This window comes from Palaemon carinicauda, chromosome 3, assembly GCF_036898095.1.
Source record: "Palaemon carinicauda isolate YSFRI2023 chromosome 3, ASM3689809v2, whole genome shotgun sequence".
Classification (NCBI taxonomy): Eukaryota; Metazoa; Arthropoda; class Malacostraca; order Decapoda; family Palaemonidae; genus Palaemon; species Palaemon carinicauda.
Window position 1 is genome coordinate 77,163,189 of NC_090727.1, and position 17,724 is coordinate 77,180,912.

Genomic DNA, 17,724 nt, shown 5'->3' on the forward strand with positions numbered 1-17,724 from the left:
TCGGTCAGAAAACTTAACATAAACGTATTTCTTGTTACTCTTAAAATATTTTATTTTTCCTTGTTTCCTGTCCTCGCTGGGCTGTTTTCCCCGTTGGAGCCCCCTAGGCTTGTAGCATCCTGCTTTTCCAACTGGGGTTGTGGCTTGACAAGTAATAATAATAATAATATATGGTTTGACGTTGATACTGTTTTTTGAATGATTTATTGTTGATTTCTCTTTTATTAATTTCCTTATTTCCTTTCCTCAGTGGGCTATTTTTCCCTATTGGAGACCTTGGGCTTATAGCATCTTGCTTTCCCAACTAGGGTTGTATCTTGGCTAGTAATAGTAATAACAGGTTGAACCAACCCCTACCGAGTCACTGCGTCCTAGGTAGCTCTATTGAGGACCGTTTTCTATACACCAGTCAGAGTGGTCTGCTTCGCTTGCGTCATATTTGGTTTCATTGTAGTGTATTACAGGGCAATGTAACCTAGGAAAACAACTACTGTTTCATATAGAAAAAAATTACGCTCTCTTCAAAAATGACACTCGTTCCCGTCGCAAATTAATAGTTTCAGAAATATATATACATCTATATCTAGTGATTTATTATAGAATATAAATTTAATACGACAATATTCTTAACATTAAACAATAGAGATATTTATGACTATCTAGAAAAGACAAAAGCTGCCAGAAGTTTTTATAATTTTAGATTTTTACCAGTTTCTATTTCAAGAATTCAATATATTAAAGTTGTGAATTAAAGAAAATATAATATTCATCATATACGTTTTAAATTATTTTGATTATATTGAGCGCATCTTGCACAAAAATACCTTTGCATAATTGTTAAAGGTATCTCAAATAGTTACTTTTACTGTCAGTAGGGGTCCTTACCATAGCAGTCCCCATGGATTTCTTGGGATTACAACCCTAATAGAATATATAAATATTGAAGAATTATTGAATAGAATAGACAGCCAATATCTTAAGAATTCGGTTTTAATGTTACAATAGGCAGTCAGATGATTTCTTTTGTAGTATTTTAATACTTTAGTTTGGTTTCCCTGTTAGAAAATCGTCTGCCAACAGAAAATCTAGATTTTATTATATATCAGATCAAATATAGTTCTTTCCAGTGTTGTATATGCATTATTGGTTAATTTTATTCAATTTCAAAAGAATACATAGTCCGTAAAACGATGTTTTAATGTTATATAAGCTTATAAAGAAGGTCTCTCAGTTATGTCTCTTGCTTTGTGTTCATATGTAACAATGGACACGTAAAAACACACGTTCTTTAGATAGTATTTTGTTCAACCAAATTTTAATTCCATTGCATCTTTAAGGTTAATTTGTTGTATACATTATAATTTCATTTTATGCCACGTGGCATTATGGAAACTGCTCTGCCACTTGTTTTACCAAAGAAGAAAACGAAATACCTTTAAGGTATCTTATTTTGAAGAAAAATATGACATTAATGATATAAAAACTATATCTACATTTTATTTATCTAGTAATAATTTATAAAATATATATTTTATATGACACTTTTATAAACATTAAACAATAGATATATTCATGACTAATCTAGAAATGGGAGAAGTTGCTAGCATTTTTTCTAGAAAATATATATTTATACCAGTTTTTATCCCAGGAATCCAGTATATTACGAATGCCAATGAAAGTAGACACAATTTCTATGATATACGTCGCAAATTTCATTCATCATATTGAACACGTCTTGCACAAAATACCTTTGCATAATTCACTAAGTTGAGATTTATTATTAGCATAATTAGTTATGTTTGCTGTCAGCAGGTGTCCATACCATCGTAGTCCATAAATTTCGTGAAATTATAAGCTTTAAATAGAAAATAAACATCTATAAATAATGAAATACAATAAACAGCTCGTATTTCAAAATATTCAAAATTAACATGATATTAAACAATTGGATGAACTCTTCTGCATTATCTAATTACTTTAGTTTTTTCCCTATTAGAGAATAAGGAACGCTTCTCAGTCAACTTTCCTGTTACTATTCACAATTAAGTTATGAAATATAATTCCACTTTTACTGTACTGTCCATGGTGTATAAAAAAAAAATTATTTTAAAGAGTTATTTTATAATTTACAGGAGCAAATCGTAGATACGAAAATATATCATATTTTTTCCCGAGATTCCCGAAAGTCACTAAGTCAGTGTTGCCAGATATCGGAATTTATCCCTACATTTGGGGATTTCGGATGTCTGACGGGGATATTCTGTACCAATTTGTTGCAATTAGTTTTTTTTTTTTTTTGCACTTATATGCAATATAATGAATAATTTCTATATTACTAAACCTTACGTGACCAGAAGAAAATATATTTGTGAAAATGGGGATTTTTTATTATGAGTTTTAGGAATTTGTACACTAACCCAACAGGCAGCAAGTGGCAACACTGCACACTAAGTCAGTTACTCAGTAGTTTTCAACATGGCGTCTCGAGTGTGCTCGATTGTGTCCGTAAAGTTCAGCAGTTTTCTCGTTTTTCTTGCTAATCTTCAAAGATTGATCAAATGTAAGTTATTTCATATTTATTATTATATCACATACACAACATCCCTTATGCTAAATGCCTTTTTTATGCAGTGATTATTACGAAAGTGTGGCATGTGACCATGTCAAAACTTAGCAATGAAGCCACTAAGTTGTATGTCATATGTTTAATTCTATTATTTTACGAAAATTGCTTTGGATTTTGTGCCAAGGTGAGGAATAAACAAAGTGCCACTCCTAAATTAACCTGATATTTATATTATGCAACCTATGTGGAAATAACCAATTTGCTTGAATATATAATCGTGTATGGCAGATGGCTGCCAATCCAAAATTTTAATTTCCCCCTGTGAACCGTAGCGTCCGGATATCGAGTGGAAGCGGTGGTAATTTTTCTTTAGCGTCCATTCGTTGTATATTTTCATGAAAATTATTTTTCTTTTAGTTGTAAATTGTCTCGATATCTACCACCCTGCGTATCCCAGTAGTAATGGGGTCCCAAATCGGTCCCTAGGTGGGAATCGGTCAGAAAACTTAACATAAACGTATTTCTTGTTACTCTTAAAATATTTTATTTTTCCTTGTTTCCTGTCCTCGCTGGGCTGTTTTCCCCGTTGGAGCCCCCTAGGCTTGTAGCATCCTGCTTTTCCAACTGGGGTTGTGGCTTGACAAGTAATAATAATAATAATATATGGTTTGACGTTGATACTGTTTTTTGAATGATTTATTGTTGATTTCTCTTTTATTAATTTCCTTATTTCCTTTCCTCAGTGGGCTATTTTTCCCTATTGGAGACCTTGGGCTTATAGCATCTTGCTTTCCCAACTAGGGTTGTATCTTGGCTAGTAATAGTAATAACAGGTTGAACCAACCCCTACCGAGTCACTGCGTCCTAGGTAGCTCTATTGAGGACCGTTTTCTATACACCAGTCAGAGTGGTCTGCTTCGCTTGCGTCATATTTGGTTTCATTGTAGTGTATTACAGGGCAATGTAACCTAGGAAAACAACTACTGTTTCATATAGAAAAAAATTACGCTCTCTTCAAAAATGACACTCGTTCCCGTCGCAAATTAATAGTTTCAGAAATATATATACATCTATATCTAGTGATTTATTATAGAATATAAATTTAATACGACAATATTCTTAACATTAAACAATAGAGATATTTATGACTATCTAGAAAAGACAAAAGCTGCCAGAAGTTTTTATAATTTTAGATTTTTACCAGTTTCTATTTCAAGAATTCAATATATTAAAGTTGTGAATTAAAGAAAATATAATATTCATCATATACGTTTTAAATTATTTTGATTATATTGAGCGCATCTTGCACAAAAATACCTTTGCATAATTGTTAAAGGTATCTCAAATAGTTACTTTTACTGTCAGTAGGGGTCCTTACCATAGCAGTCCCCATGGATTTCTTGGGATTACAACCCTAATAGAATATATAAATATTGAAGAATTATTGAATAGAATAGACAGCCAATATCTTAAGAATTCGGTTTTAATGTTACAATAGGCAGTCAGATGATTTCTTTTGTAGTATTTTAATACTTTAGTTTGGTTTCCCTGTTAGAAAATCGTCTGCCAACAGAAAATCTAGATTTTATTATATATCAGATCAAATATAGTTCTTTCCAGTGTTGTATATGCATTATTGGTTAATTTTATTCAATTTCAAAAGAATACATAGTCCGTAAAACGATGTTTTAATGTTATATAAGCTTATAAAGAAGGTCTCTCAGTTATGTCTCTTGCTTTGTGTTCATATGTAACAATGGACACGTAAAAACACACGTTCTTTAGATAGTATTTTGTTCAACCAAATTTTAATTCCATTGCATCTTTAAGGTTAATTTGTTGTATACATTATAATTTCATTTTATGCCACGTGGCATTATGGAAACTGCTCTGCCACTTGTTTTACCAAAGAAGAAAACGAAATACCTTTAAGGTATCTTATTTTGAAGAAAAATATGACATTAATGATATAAAAACTATATCTACATTTTATTTATCTAGTAATAATTTATAAAATATATATTTTATATGACACTTTTATAAACATTAAACAATAGATATATTCATGACTAATCTAGAAATGGGAGAAGTTGCTAGCATTTTTTCTAGAAAATATATATTTATACCAGTTTTTATCCCAGGAATCCAGTATATTACGAATGCCAATGAAAGTAGACACAATTTCTATGATATACGTCGCAAATTTCATTCATCATATTGAACACGTCTTGCACAAAATACCTTTGCATAATTCACTAATTTGATGTTTATTATTAGCATAATTAGTTATGTTTGCTGTCAGCAGGTGTCCATACCATCGTAGTCCATAAATTTCGTGAAATTATAAGCTTTAAATAGAAAATAAACATCTATAAATAATGAAATACAATAAACAGCTCGTATTTCAAAATATTCAAAATTAACATGATATTAAACAATTGGATGAACTCTTCTGCATTATCTAATTACTTTAGTTTTTTCCCTATTAGAGAATAAGGAACGCTTCTCAGTCAACTTTCCTGTTACTATTCACAATTAAGTTATGAAATATAATTCCACTTTTACTGTACTGTCCATGGTGTATAAAAAAAATAAATTTTATTTTAAAGAGTTATTTTATAATTTACAGGAGCAAATCGTAGATACGAAAATATATCATATTTTTTCCCGAGATTCTCGAAAGTCACTAAGTCAGTGTTGCCAGATATCGGAATTTATCCCTACATTTGGGGATTTCGGATGTCTGACGGGGATATTCTGTACCAATTTGTTGCAATTAGTTTTTTTTTTTTTTTGCACTTATATGCAATATAATGAATAATTTCTATATTACTAAACCTTACGTGACCAGAAGAAAATATATTTGTGAAAATGGGGATTTTTTATTATGAGTTTTAGGAATTTGTACACTAACCCAACAGGCAGCAAGTGGCAACACTGCACACTAAGTCAGTTACTCAGTAGTTTTCAACATGGCGTCTCGAGTGTGCTCGATTGTGTCCGTAAAGTTCAGCAGTTTTCTCGTTTTTCTTGCTAATCTTCAAAGATTGATCAAATGTAAGTTATTTCATATTTATTATTATATCACATACACAACATCCCTTATGCTAAATGCCTTTTTTATGCAGTGATTATTACGAAAGTGTGGCATGTGACCATGTCAAAACTTAGCAATGAAGCCACTAAGTTGTATGTCATATGTTTAATTCTATTATTTTACGAAAATTGCTTTGGATTTTGTGCCAAGGTGAGGAATAAACAAAGTGCCACTCCTAAATTAACCTGATATTTATATTATGCAACCTATGTGGAAATAACCAATTTGCTTGAATATATAATCGTGTATGGCAGATGGCTGCCAATCCAAAATTTTAATTTCCCCCTGTGAACCGTAGCGTCCGGATATCGAGTGGAAGCGGTGGTAATTTTTCTTTAGCGTCCATTCGTTGTATATTTTCATGAAAATTATTTTTCTTTTAGTTGTAAATTGTCTCGATATCTACCACCCTGCGTATCCCAGTAGTAATGGGGTCCCAAATCGGTCCCTAGGTGGGAATCGGTCAGAAAACTTAACATAAACGTATTTCTTGTTACTCTTAAAATATTTTATTTTTCCTTGTTTCCTGTCCTCGCTGGGCTGTTTTCCCCGTTGGAGCCCCCTAGGCTTGTAGCATCCTGCTTTTCCAACTGGGGTTGTGGCTTGACAAGTAATAATAATAATAATATATGGTTTGACGTTGATACTGTTTTTTGAATGATTTATTGTTGATTTCTCTTTTATTAATTTCCTTATTTCCTTTCCTCAGTGGGCTATTTTTCCCTATTGGAGACCTTGGGCTTATAGCATCTTGCTTTCCCAACTAGGGTTGTATCTTGGCTAGTAATAGTAATAACAGGTTGAACCAACCCCTACCGAGTCACTGCGTCCTAGGTAGCTCTATTGAGGACCGTTTTCTATACACCAGTCAGAGTGGTCTGCTTCGCTTGCGTCATATTTGGTTTCATTGTAGTGTATTACAGGGCAATGTAACCTAGGAAAACAACTACTGTTTCATATAGAAAAAAATTACGCTCTCTTCAAAAATGACACTCGTTCCCGTCGCAAATTAATAGTTTCAGAAATATATATACATCTATATCTAGTGATTTATTATAGAATATAAATTTAATACGACAATATTCTTAACATTAAACAATAGAGATATTTATGACTATCTAGAAAAGACAAAAGCTGCCAGAAGTTTTTATAATTTTAGATTTTTACCAGTTTCTATTTCAAGAATTCAATATATTAAAGTTGTGAATTAAAGAAAATATAATATTCATCATATACGTTTTAAATTATTTTGATTATATTGAGCGCATCTTGCACAAAAATACCTTTGCATAATTGTTAAAGGTATCTCAAATAGTTACTTTTACTGTCAGTAGGGGTCCTTACCATAGCAGTCCCCATGGATTTCTTGGGATTACAACCCTAATAGAATATATAAATATTGAAGAATTATTGAATAGAATAGACAGCCAATATCTTAAGAATTCGGTTTTAATGTTACAATAGGCAGTCAGATGATTTCTTTTGTAGTATTTTAATACTTTAGTTTGGTTTCCCTGTTAGAAAATCGTCTGCCAACAGAAAATCTAGATTTTATTATATATCAGATCAAATATAGTTCTTTCCAGTGTTGTATATGCATTATTGGTTAATTTTATTCAATTTCAAAAGAATACATTGTCTGTAAAACGATGTTTTAATGTTATATAAGCTTATAAAGAAGGTCTCTCAGTTATGTCTCTTGCTTTGTGTTCATATGTAACAATGGACACGTAAAAACACACGTTCTTTAGATAGTATTTTGTTCAACCAAATTTTAATTCCATTGCATCTTTAAGGTTAATTTGTTGTATACATTATAATTTCATTTTATGCCACGTGGCATTATGGAAACTGCTCTGCCACTTGTTTTACCAAAGAAGAAAACGAAATACCTTTAAGGTATCTTATTTTGAAGAAAAATATGACATTAATGATATAAAAACTATATCTACATTTTATTTATCTAGTAATAATTTATAAAATATATATTTTATATGACACTTTTATAAACATTAAACAATAGATATATTCATGACTAATCTAGAAATGGGAGAAGTTGCTAGCATTTTTTCTAGAAAATATATATTTATACCAGTTTTTATCCCAGGAATCCAGTATATTACGAATGCCAATGAAAGTAGACACAATTTCTATGATATACGTCGCAAATTTCATTCATCATATTGAACACGTCTTGCACAAAATACCTTTGCATAATTCACTAAGTTGAGATTTATTATTAGCATAATTAGTTATGTTTGCTGTCAGCAGGTGTCCATACCATCGTAGTCCATAAATTTCGTGAAATTATAAGCTTTAAATAGAAAATAAACATCTATAAATAATGAAATACAATAAACAGCTCGTATTTCAAAATATTCAAAATTAACATGATATTAAACAATTGGATGAACTCTTCTGCATTATCTAATTACTTTAGTTTTTCCCTATTAGAGAATAAGGAACGCTTCTCAGTCAACTTTCCTGTTACTATTCACAATTAAGTTATGAAATATAATTCCACTTTTACTGTACTGTCCATGGTGTATAAAAAAAATAAATTTTATTTTAAAGAGTTATTTTATAATTTACAGGAGCAAATCGTAGATACGAAAATATATCATATTTTTTCCCGAGATTCTCGAAAGTCACTAAGTCAGTGTTGCCAGATATCGGAATTTATCCCTACATTTGGGGATTTCGGATGTCTGACGGGGATATTCTGTACCAATTTGTTGCAATTAGTTTTTTTTTTTTTTTGCACTTATATGCAATATAATGAATAATTTCTATATTACTAAACCTTACGTGACCAGAAGAAAATATATTTGTGAAAATGGGGATTTTTTATTATGAGTTTTAGGAATTTGTACACTAACCCAACAGGCAGCAAGTGGCAACACTGCACACTAAGTCAGTTACTCAGTAGTTTTCAACATGGCGTCTCGAGTGTGCTCGATTGTGTCCGTAAAGTTCAGCAGTTTTCTCGTTTTTCTTGCTAATCTTCAAAGATTGATCAAATGTAAGTTATTTCATATTTATTATTATATCACATACACAACATCCCTTATGCTAAATGCCTTTTTTATGCAGTGATTATTACGAAAGTGTGGCATGTGACCATGTCAAAACTTAGCAATGAAGCCACTAAGTTGTATGTCATATGTTTAATTCTATTATTTTACGAAAATTGCTTTGGATTTTGTGCCAAGGTGAGGAATAAACAAAGTGCCACTCCTAAATTAACCTGATATTTATATTATGCAACCTATGTGGAAATAACCAATTTGCTTGAATATATAATCGTGTATGGCAGATGGCTGCCAATCCAAAATTTTAATTTCCCCCTGTGAACCGTAGCGTCCGGATATCGAGTGGAAGCGGTGGTAATTTTTCTTTAGCGTCCATTCGTTGTATATTTTCATGAAAATTATTTTTCTTTTAGTTGTAAATTGTCTCGATATCTACCACCCTACGTATCCCAGTAGTAATGGGATCCCAATTCGGTCCCTAGGTGGGAATCGGTCAGAAAACTTAACATAATCGTATTTCTTGTTACTCTTAAAATATTTTATTTTTCCTTAGTTTCCTGTCCTCGCTGGACCGTTTTCCCCGTTGGAACCCCCTAGGCTTGTAGCATCCTGCTTTTCCAACTGGGGTTGTGGCTTGACAAGTAATAATGATAATAATATATGGTTTGACGTTGATACTGTTTTTTGAATGATTTATTGTTGATTTCTCATTTATTAATTTCCTTATTTCCTTTCCTCAGTGGGCTATTTTTCCCTATTGGAGACCTTGGGCTTATAGCATCTTGCTTCCCCATCTAGGGTTGTATCTTGGCTAGTAATAGTAATAACAGGTTGAACCAACCCCTACCGAGTCATTGTGTCCTAGGTAGCTCTATTGAGGACCGTTTTCTATACACCAGTCAGAGTGGTCTGCTTCGCTTGGGTAATATTTTAATGCTCATTTGTTCCGTGCAGCGTTACTTCGATGTACCATTGGGCAGGTAATGAGGCCCACTATTTTAGGCATTCAGGGTGTATGTATGATGACTGTCATGCCCCATAACTCCCTTAGGTAAAGTTGTATTGTATTACAGGGTGTGATTTTGAACAGATAATATATGTTTTCCTATAGTAAATGACGTGATTTAACCGAATTTGACCTTCATTTCAACCGCAAACAAACGGATCAATCAATTCGACTAACTTTAAGTTGCCAAATTGGTTGCTGTTATTAGGGATGAAATGAAGGTGAAAACCGGTTAAATCACGTTATTTTCTACAGGAAAACATATTTTCTGTTAAAATTATTAAATATGTCTTTTATTATATATATTTTGTTAAAATACTTGAATATAATGACTTATTCAGATTCGGTGTCACTTAACTTACGTATGTACTGCGAACGAACAGTAACATTAGCAACGTTACCAACGGTAGACAACGTTGCCAACGTTACGGTGACAACGTTGCATGGTATTATTATCGTGTGTATTTTAAAGAATTTTTCCATGTACCCTTTACACACTATATAAAAAAGTACAAAAAGGGTACAGAACCTAACAAACCCCCAAACCTAGAAGTTCCCAGGTCACAAACCCAATATAATGCCCTTTGGTATATCACTTCACTCACGTTACGGTAACGTTAGCACTGTTACGATAACATTATGTATAATGGTTCTTGTTTCGCCATTAGCTCGCTTCGCTCGCATGAAAATAAAACATCAAGCTCGTATGTACTGGCTAGCGGTAATGTTGAGCTGCGCATGCTAACATTACCAATATTGAATATAATGGTTCTTGTTCCTCACTCACGATCACAGGAAAATAAAACATCACCCTCGTATGCATTGGCAATTGGTAATGCCGAGCTTCGCACTGTAACGAAATATAATAAAACTAACACATTAAAGTTAAAGAAATTAAAGTCTTACTTTTATGACCGTGACGTCATAACTTAGGGGTCACGGGGGTGTTGTGACTGAGTCTGTGGTGTCTTAAGTGTTTTGCCTGAGATTAGCACTGCACTTGGAACACTGTAAAAGTTGGTATATTACATTACGTGATTTCAGAAAATTATCAACATTGGAATACACCAAAATAGTTTCAAGTATGGATTATTGAAGCGGTTACAATTTTCTAATACTTAGATCGTAAAATACGCAAAAGACAACACTTGAACTAACAAAGACCTGACTTGGTCAAAGGTTTCCTTGGAAAGGGGCTTGTTGGAAGGGTGGGGTAGGGAAATATTAACCCCCCTGTGCAACCTTTACATACGTATGGGTTCGTGATTGGTTAACAGAAAAGCATCGGAGTCTAGAGAGTAAACATGAATGAACAGAATGGGAAACTTGTCCAGAGCAAGTATTTATGTGAAATATAGGAGTGACAAGGTAATAACAAAATGTATAAAAGTAATATATGAAGATAAAATGGAATGTATGATAAATAATATTTGATGGTTACAGTATATAAAATGAGGTGATTTTATAAGGTATCGGATAATAAAACGAGTAATACTGGGGTCAAACGTAATATGTATACGAGGGTATTACATAACTAAACAAGTAATAGACTTGAACAGAGCTGGTAGAGAGACGAATACTTACATTTCACGATTAGAGAAGAAGAAATCCTATTAGTTGGGGAAAAGTCTGCGCAGGGAGGCGGGGTTTTTGCGCAGAAAGTTGAAACCTGCTATGTTCAAACGTACGTACAAGAGCGTCTACAACGGGCAAGTAGAATGAGAAAAATTAAATGAAAAACACTGCTAATGTTAGCATGATACGTTAACATTTGATCTACATTACAGTGAACCCTCGTTTATCGCGGTAGATAGGTTCCAGACCCGGCCGCGATAGGTGAAAGTCCGCATAGTAGTGACACCAATTTACCTATTTATTTAACATGTATATTCAGACTTTTAAAACCTTCCCTTGTACGTAGTACTGTTAACAAACTACCCTTTAATGTACAGAACACTTAATGCATGTACTACAGTACCCTAAACTAAAACAGGGTATTAAAGGCGATTTTATATCATGCGTTTCCTAAACACGCCAAAAAGCACGATAAAAAATGGCAACCAATGTTTTGCTTACGTTTCTCTGATCATAATGAAGAAACAAACGCATTTACTGTACACATCTGTGTATAGGTTAGTTTTTGCATCGATTATATTGATTATTCAGTACAGTATGTTGATTTTGTTATTACCGATATGTATATATATATGGGTTATGAAAAAAATCCGCGAAGTGGTGAATCCGCGATGGTCGAACCGCGAAGTGGTGAATCCGCGATGGTCGAACCGCGAAGTAGCGAGGGTTCACTGTACACGTTGGCAGCACTGGTTACTGTATTATATTTTTTCATGAGACATAGTCTTAGCAACGGCACCTCCAAAGTTTATTCAGCCATACTGTTTTGTATTTTCCTCCGTTTATTATACATTCAAGAAGGTAATGTATAGAGAAGAAAAGGCTTGTTTTATGATTATATATCGTTTCCCCAGTATGTTTTCCCCACCCAAAACCCTGAGTTCCCACTGGGGGTCCCCCATTATCGAAGGATATATATATATTATATATATATATATATATATATATATATATATATATATATTTATATATCTGAAACTATTCATTTGCGATGAGAACGAGTTTCATTTTCGAAGAGCGTAATTATTTCTATAAGAAAAAGTAGTTTTTTTTCCTAGGTTACATTGCCCTGTAATACATTACAATAATACCCTCCCTTATTTTCAACCCCCTAATGTTAAGAATAGTTTTTTTATTATTATAAAAAGGTCTGTTTTAATGTTACTTTTCTCTATATTTTAATTGTTCATAATTTTTTGTATAGTTTAGTTATTTCCGTAGATCCTTTCCTCTCGCTAGTTTTCTCTATTTGACTCCTTGGGCTTATGTCAGGGTTTTCTTATTAATATTGTCTTCACTTATCATGGGCTTCTTACCCACATCCCCCTTTAAAAGAAAGTCGTATTGGATCTTTTTCATAAATTATTGTTTTTGGGCTGTACAGACTCTTTTTGACGTTCGTGTAAAAAGCGAACAAATACAGCTGTAATTTTATTATATTTAAGATAGCAAAGTTGTTACGAAGCCTTCAAATATATTTTTCTAAATGAAACTATGTTCGGAACCTCAATTTGGGTACCTCGCAAAATAGGCATTACGTTGTGGTCTTACCGTGATTTAACTGACGCCAAGTATTCCTCTTTAAAATGTATAGGTACACTAGGTTGAGAAATTTCACAACCTTGGAGACACCTGTTATCTTGACGAAACCTTTGGTTGAATAGTTTCACAGATGCCGATATATATTTCATTTTAAGTAATTAAGAGATAACATGGTAGCTGGCTACAATTAACAAACTTGAGTAAGTTCAAAGGTTGGATAGAATAGATAACAAAGGTTTTCCTGTTATAGAGATTAGACGTCGTCAGGTTTTGTCGATAATGAAAAGGGTAAGTTTTAAGTAGGTGAATTACTTTTTCAAGTGAAATTGGGTTTCCAGGAAAAATATGATAGAAAGAAATTGTTAAGCATTAACAATGATTTAAGGGGTCAATGAAAGTACTTGAGTATTGTGAGCTACATATTAAGTTAAATTGTCTATGAATGGTGCACAGGCTATGTATGCCAAAGAAATGTAAACTGATGGCTTTAAATTTTGAAAGTATTTAGTCCTTCTGTCCTAGCTATGTACACTTATAAATTTGCCGTAACAAAAAAAAGTGAAAATCCTGGAATAAATTTTGCTAGGCATTTACAGTTTTAAAAACATATATTGACATAAAGGGGTGAGATTACAGTCAGAGTGAAGAACGTTCTGGGTGATAGGAGGATAGATGTGAGAGAGGCAAGAGAGCATGCTAGAAATATGAGTGAATGGCGAGCGATTGTGACGCAGTTCTGGTAGGCCGTGCTGCTTCCTCCGGTGCTTGAATGACCGCGGAGGTAGCAGCAGTAGGGGATTTAGCGTTGTGAAGATTCATCTGTGGTTGATAACGTGGGAGGGTGGGCTGTGGCACCCTAGCAGTACCAGGTGAACTTAGTTGAGTCCCTTGTCAGGCTGGGAGGAATGTAGAGAGGAGAGGTCCCCTTTTTTGTTTCATTTGTTTGATGTCGGCTACCCCCCAAAATTGGTGGAATTGCCTTGTTACAGTATATGTATGTATTACAGTCACCAATCCATAAAAGATAATAAAAAAAAGTAAGGTAACAATCCGGTCAACCGAATTTTACTGAAAGTACTGTAACCATGTAAAATTCAAAACAACTTATCAAATTGTAATCAATATTTTCATAGTATCTGATAACACTACCTGAATCTGTACTCTTCTTTCTTTGTAAGTTATGTCAGGAATAGGTTTATTAGGGGTGTCATGCTAATTTTATAACTATTTCAAAGTGGCATAACTGTTTGTTTGACATTGCAAGAATTAAGATTAAACCATTAGGCTCATTACATGTTTTATTGAACCATTTAATGCCTACATTTTCAAAGTTTCTTACATGTTTAAGTTAACCTTGTGTAACAAATTAATTTAGTCTTAGTCTGTTTTTCATCATTTTAACCATCAGTTGCTTCTTTATAAAGGTATCTGGTGTCAGTTCCTGTAACATCCGGGGAGGTGCACACCAGAATGTTAGGGCAAGCCCAATGCACTGTGGTGCCCAGCCCAAGTAAATGGATTAAACTCTTGGTCCCTGCCTGGTATCAATCTGCCGCCATGTGAATGCTAGGCCAACGAGTTACCGCAGTACTAGCCAGGAGGTAAGTTATTGATGTAGCTCTGCTCTTGAGAAACTTATCACTTTCATTGAATAATTTTCTTGTAGTTTGCATTGGTAATTACTAATATGCAACTATGGATTAGCCAAAATTAGTCTGGTTGAATGATTTGTACCTTATAACTTGTCATGATGCTGTTACAGTCTCATACGGTAGGTTACAGTAGTGGAGCCATTGTTAAATTCTGTTGGTTGATTTTGCTCCCATTGTTTCATGATACAGTAATGTATAGCCTTGTATCCTTTTATGCTGCAGTATTACTACAGCACATTAATTAAGTACTAGTTAGTTTCCTTTGGCTATAAAGTTAATGATAAAATGATAAATTTATGTTGTTACTGGTGTATATGGGAAATGTTGCAGAAAATGTTAAGCTATCAAGCCTGGATTGAGTCGTACTATATCAAGGCTGAGTTCTTGTGAGAAGTGCAATTCTGTACTACACAGCATAGTTAAATGATTAGGGAAAGACACACAAATGTTTACCCAAATTTTATGATTCTTGTGATATTTATCTCTACCAGTGAAGTTGAAAGGCAGTTATGCTTCTGCCCCTGTATGTTTGTTTGTTTGTTCGTGAACAGCTTCCTGGCCACAATATTAATCGAAGAATAATGAAACCTGCAGGGATTGTTATGTAAAAAAACTGGAAATGATTCAGTTTTGGATGGTTAGGGTCACTGTCGAGTAAAATGTCCAATTCATGTAATCAACCATAACTTTGGACATCGTTGTCACAGAGACTTCAAACTTGGTTTATAAGTGTATGAAACTCCACGCCAATTAATACATGTTAAGGTCAAGGTTGCAAAATAAGCTGCCAAGGGGGAGGTCGGCGTTCTTATTGAGTGTCCCTCTAGTTAGTCATTGAGATAAGTAGTTCAATATTGTCAGTTTGCTACTTTCTTGATGCTACCTAAAGCAACTGCAGTGTTCCCCCTCATATTTGCCTGGCTGTTGAGTGACCTTAGGCCAGAATGGCCATCCGTATGGCCCAAATTCTCTAAAAGCTAATGCCGTGCTTTTGCATGAGTTTCATACCCTAGGGTCAAGTGCAAATGATCAACAGTAGGAAAGTCTTATTTGTTATCGAAAATATTTCCATTGAATTATAGACTTAATTTAAATCAAGATATTTATAACCTGATACCTCAGAAGGAATTAAGTTTTCCTATACTCTAGCTTGAATATGGCCATTTAACTAATGCTTTGTGTAAAACATTAACAATTGAACATATTTCACGTGAATGTGTGAAAAAGTGATGTCATGTATTGATATCAAATCACTTAATCTTTTTTTTTTTTTTCAATCAACATATGTCTTGTCAATTGTAACCTTTTTTATGATTGCATTATTTTCTCTTCATGTAAGAACAAACATCCAAACCAGTCTCGTACCATCTAATGTATTGGAATCGGTATTAGGCTACGTTAGATTTGATTATTTTCTCTACACGAGAACAAACCCCAAAATTAGTCCTGTACAAGCTATAGATTGGAATAAATAGTTTAGTTGCACTATGGTTTTGAACTACCAGACATTTATTTATGGCTACTTTCTACTAGGTAGAAAGATTGGAAGACATTAGCCATGGTAAACAGCTCTTTTGGGAGAAGGACACGCCGATAAACAAACCATTGGCGTAAGGATAGAAGACACTTTACCTATGGTAAGCAGGTGTTATAGAAAACACTCCAATATCAAATCATTGTTTTCCAGTCTTTGGTAGTGCCATAACCTCTTTACCATGGTCTTCCACTGTCTTTATTTAGATTTTTCTTGCGTGAAGGTACACTCAGGCATACTATTCCTTTTGAATTATTTTCTTTCCTCACTGGGCTATTTTCCATTTGGAGCCCTTGGGCTTATAGCATCCTGCTTTTCCAACTAAGGTTGTAGCTTAGTTAGTAATAATATGATGCATTGCTCCCAGCATCAATTTATTGCCTCTCCCCGGCATACCCAGGTCATCTCGGATAGTTGATTTAAAGAGGGAAGACAGTATTATTAGAAAGGAAATGAGGAAGTGGGTAACCAAGATATCAGATTTTTTATTTGTAATGAACACAGAGTTGGTTAAATTAAGTATTGAATTTAATATAAAAGCAGTGTATAGAGCAATATAATTGTTTAATCCATTTAAAAAAGGAAATTAATATATTGAGTGTTGTATCTGATATTTCTATGATTTCTGAATAAGACAAAATAATTGTATTTTTTAATGCAAATCGACCGTGAAGTGTATAGAGTCCAATAGATTTTAAAGGTATTACGAGGACTAGACTGTGAATTGTCCTAAGGCATTCACTAATGTCATCTTTGGTAACAGACCCACAATTTCAACAGCAGTTTCAGCTCCGACCTCAGTGAAGGATAACAGAAAGGTCATGATCGACTACTATGTTGGGTTATAAAAGGGACAAACTGGTTTCTCAACCCTAATGCCTGATATTTTTGCCAAGTATCATAACAAGATAGAGCTTCTGTATTTGTTATTAATATACAGAAGATGCTCAACTTAATGAACAAACATTCAGATAGACAATTCAAACTGAAATCTCAAATTTTAGATAGTGACAAAAGTTCATCAGGAAATACAGTAATAAAACAATATTTGTTTACTTTTGCAGCTGAAAATTGTAGCCTTGTGAGTTGAGTGAATCCTACATTAGGCCAAAATTTAACATAATTTGAATTATCATCAGCTTTTTGGAACCTGTTACGGTTGTAAATTGTGGTCATTCTCTACTATTTGAAAGGCCCAAGATGGAAAGATAATATAGGGTAAGGTTATTTTTTATACAAATGTGTTCAACTATATTAATACTGCAATTTAAAACTAATGATTTTATATGAAATTTACAGATGGTATCTTTCAACACAAGAATATACCCAGCTACTGGCATTCTGTCGTTTCCTCCACCCTTCTTCATCTCTTAGATAGGAGGCTGATAGCTAACGACAGAACCCAATACTCGGACACGAGTGGGCGCCGACGATGAGTGTGGATTCTTTACTGGTCATTTTGATCCAATAACTCAATAATGACCTCAATTAAGGGCCCATATAAACTGGGGTTCATACCAGCATTATCAAGAAGTAGATGTCATGCCTAAATACAGGTGGAGAAGAATTGTCCAAGTAAGTAAAAAAGAAATTTCCATTTGACGACTTAAACCCTGCAGTCTTATCCTAGGCAACCTTTCTCTCGTATCATATTCCAGCG

At 33.5% G+C, this 17,724-nt stretch overlaps 1 long non-coding RNA gene across 1 annotated transcript in view; it reads left to right on the plus strand.

Moving 5' to 3' along the window:
• Positions 1-8,593: 8,593 nt before the first annotated feature.
• LOC137638348 (uncharacterized) overlaps positions 8,594-17,724 on the plus strand; it is a 33,840-nt gene continuing 24,709 nt past the window's right edge. Inside the window, exons 1-3 of the long non-coding RNA XR_011044088.1 lie at positions 8,594-8,685; positions 14,303-14,479; positions 17,364-17,639. This is a non-coding gene — a long non-coding RNA (uncharacterized lncRNA). The remainder of the gene's footprint in view (positions 8,686-14,302; positions 14,480-17,363; positions 17,640-17,724) is intronic.